We start from the raw sequence: 4,317 nt of genomic DNA on the forward strand, positions 1-4,317 counted from the left end.
CTTTTCTTCATTTTCAAATTACTTTTCATCATTATTGGTGTACTATCAACTCTTTTGGATGCCAACTTTAAACATTAAAAGATCGAAAAACTTTTCAATTTGGGAAAAAGAGGTTTATGAACTTGCACTGGTTTTTATTCATTCTATTTCAAGTTTTATGTATTTCAAGTAAAGTTCTGCAACAGAAGTGGAGATATAAACACCTAACTCAAATCGCATATGACATAACAGAAATAGCGCTCACAAGGGACAGTAGCTGCTTCTGAGGACAGCAAAAGTAAACATGAGAATAAAGAATTCTCTCTAATTATCTAAGTTTTTCCAACACTAACAAGAAATCTGTTTGTGCCTTTTACCTCTAAATCTAGGTTCTATTTAACAACTGTTTTCTTGTTTATTACAGCCTGAAAACCGAATTAAAACCCAAAACTGGCTGGTTTACTGTTACTAATCCTTCTTTTCTCTGGTTGAATCCCAGCTGCGTTGTAGGAAAGTTCCCAGAAAAACATTCTCTTCACTGATCAAAGCTGTAGGTCACTGTATGCTTTTATTAAAGGCCACTCATGTTTGTACCAAAATCTATTTGCCCATAATAAAACTTTCCTTCCAGTTTCCCAAAATTTGGTTTTATTTTACTTAACCTGCATACCCCAAGCTTGACTTCCTTGAATTAAACATTCATATTTCCATGTTTACATTAAACGAGTCCCACTGAACTCAAGCCAAACTCATTGTTCAGCCATCACAAGTCTGTTAAAAGTGCAGCTTAAGGCTTTCAGGGCTTGTACTTCTCATCATAAATGAGAGATGTTTACATGTTTGTGCAAACCTAATGACAGAATTGCTGAGAGTCTGCAGCGAGTGTTCCCTGGAATGCACGCTCAGTCATTTAATCCATAAAACTTTAATGTGTTTGTGCAGAACAAAAATGTCTTTTACAGCTTGTAAAACAAGACATATGGCTGTGACTGAGGCAGAATTGAGCTCAAGCATGCACTGATTTAAATTCAACTTTATCCAGAACAAGTCAGTGCACCTTTACTCATATTGGTGCTGCATTTTAAAGCCAAATTATTCTGGTTTGGCAAAGTTGATCTTCATCAAGCTCTCGCCAATTTCATGAAACTTGATTTGATAAACAGAAAACAGACAAACAGGGTTGGCACGTCATGATCCTCAGCATAAGTTCTCACCTTATTTAAGGAGTAGTTCATTAAATGAAAGACCTTAAGGCCAAACCTGTAGCATGTGTGCTGTACAGCTGTTGAATATCTGGGGGCAAGTGTGTGGAAGGAAAATGAATATGGGTCACCATGTTAAAGACCCTCAGTGTTCACTTGTTTGTTCTGGGCCACTGCTTTCCAATGTTCTGAAGAGCTGCTGATTCATCCACAGAGGGCCAAAGTGCTAAGAGCGAAAATGCACATCACAGGCTGACTTTTGTGAAGCTACCCAATCTTTCCCAGAATTCCAGTGAGCTAAACTTTCATGCTAAATTTCCATGCACTTTTTAAAGATCTAAATGAGTTTCCAACTTTACATCGTAGTTGCTATGAAAGAAAATAAATGAACTTTCAAACAGATGAAACCAGTGCAACTAAACAGTGATTAACTTCAGGACTGCATGTGTGAAAAAGAGCTTGACAGGTGTATTGGAGCTGTTATTGTCAAGTAATCGGGAAACAACATTGAATTTGCTGAGTAGACTGCATCAGAAAACACCCCTGTTCCTGTTAATTACCTGGGTTCCTAAATGCTATCAGAAATGTCACAGCTCTTCCTGGGTAACCATCAGCCAGGGCGTCTCATTCTAGTCATTCAGTCTTCCTATTCATGGCAACTTACAAGAGCGCTCAAGTTTTAGTGTATAAATAGCTTCCCTTTGTTTGCACACAGTGGAAGGGGCCTGAGTGTGTGAGGAGTGGAAATGCACACCAGACAGTTACTGCAAAATGCATTCAAGTTGAAAATTAAAGTTTCACCATCTCTTTGCATTATTAACAGAGGAAGGGCACTCTGCAGCTAAGGGGATGCAGCCTTTACAGCCAATTATGCATCAGATTTAAAAATAATATATTGAACTGTGACGTTTTTTTTCTCCAGGAAACGGAGTATAATTACTTCTAGTTATATAAGATCTTCAGGATGAATACTGGTATGAAGAACTGCATCGCATTAGTAATAAATCAAATATAATTGCCACTCACAACTCACCAAGATTTAGATCTGTAGCTGTTAACAAGCTAATGAACTTGAATTCAAGCTTGATACGTTAATAAGGAAGGTTTTGCACTGCCTGTCTAAATCAATCTAGCAGGGTTTGGTGGAAATAGCTTGGGGAATAAATAATAAATAAAGATAAACATCTTGATATCTTTGTAAAGGTTATTTAAGAAGTCCACTATCTCGGCTAAAATAGTCATATTAGCCTCGAAGCCAAAATCAGTGGAATACAAATCTCTAAAGACAAAAAAAGAAAAATATTTTAAAACTGGAAATGAGATAAGCTACAAACAAACTACTAGCTTTCATTTGGATCTCTGTGAGATTCATGATCTGGTATATGGCTTGTTTTCCTTGCTGTTTGTTTACATGTTTTGTGGCAGATCTTCTGGATAAATTGTAGATTCCACCTCAACCACCACTCCTTTCAGATCAGTTTTTATTATTAGCCAGTGCACTGCATTTAAAGCTGGGCAAAGATGTTGTGATGTCACCTGATGGTTTGTGTAATTCTCTTTAAATGTTTGAGTCTCCAAAGTTTGCTGTTGCCAGAACATGATGAGCTTGTGGCCATTTCACACCAGCAGGACTCTGTGCTGCTGGTTCCCAGTCCTAATTTGGAACTGGCCGGCTGGCGTGTTCATACGAACATATAAGTTGGTTCAGAACCTGAAAACTGAAACCAAAAGATTGTTTCTTCTTCATGATGTGGTTCTGTGATGTCACCTGCCCATTAAGACTGGGTTAACTTGAATGCTAAATAATGAAAAAGCTTCAGAAGGTGAAAAAAGAAATGAAATACAAATGTAAAATTAACGCAGTAGATTGATGAACTAGTCCAGGGCCCAAAGATTGCTGGGATTGGCTCCAGCTACCCCAAGATCCATAATCGGACGAAACAGTTTGGATTATGAAGGAATGATTGACAAAATGCAGGACAAAAGTTTGCAGATGATCAACAAGATCTGCCATTTTCTCTCCACAATTACTTCTGTAGAGTGGTCCTTCCTATTTTCTTATGGTTAAACTGGTGTGAAAATGGGTCAATTTGCCAGAAAGATTCTGAAGTAATAAATGGAGCCAGAACCAGAATGATGTCTGTCTTAATAGCTGTAAAGGAGAGGATCAAATTACAACTTTGTATTGTAGTTGTATATTTTCTATGGCTTTGCACTAATAATCTGCATGCAAACAGTATTATCGTTTGGACACTGAAACTAAATATTTTGAAGCACTTTGAATTGTCTTGTACATGAAATGGGCATTACAAATAAACTTGCCTTACCTTGGGAAAAGCTTTCCAGTGTGAAGATTTTTACTGGCTCATACTATACAAAATATGTGTCAACTGGAAAATCTAGGTTTTCTTATCTGGTGGCATAAAAGCTACTGCATTTTATTGTGTTTTAGTTGTGTTATAACTATAATCAAGTATTTAACATTTTTTCCCCTACATTAATGCACTTTTATTACATAATTGACCTATTTATGTGCAGTAACTTTCACTGTGTTCTTTGAATGCATTATGAAGTAGTAAAGTATAATGAAAGGGACAAACGGGGCAAAAACATAAGGAAAAAGCTGCTTTAAAATGAGTTTCAAACATGCTGTTATCTACATTTAAATATGTAGGTTATACTCCCAATATTCTCACACTCAGCACATCTGCAGTGTCACCCCCCCCCCCCCCCCCCCCTTTTTTTTTCCTGACTTGCTTTCTGCTCTTTTTCACACTCTCCCCATTTTCATGGAACAACTCGACCTCAAGAGTATTTCCGAGTGCAGAAATCGTCTTTAACAAGGCTTCTGCTACATTTTAGCGAGTCACCTATGACTGTGGGAATCTCATGCAAAGAGATGTCAGATGCATATGGTAGCAATTAAATATTTGCTTGCTTTGTTGTTCTTGCTCAAATTGGGCCTATTCCAAATATATGTACCCCTATTAATCATTTAGACAGTAGAATATAGGAAAAAGTGTTTTGGGGTTGTATTACAGAAACAAAATTCTTATTTTGAGTCACAAATCAAGCATAGGTTTAAGGGTATTGTGTGTAAAAATGACTGACCTCAAATGGTAAAGGTTCGTCATTT

The sequence above is a fragment of the Telmatherina bonti genome (assembly GCF_933228915.1).
Source record: "Telmatherina bonti genome assembly, chromosome: 23".
Classification (NCBI taxonomy): Eukaryota; Metazoa; Chordata; class Actinopteri; order Atheriniformes; family Telmatherinidae; genus Telmatherina; species Telmatherina bonti.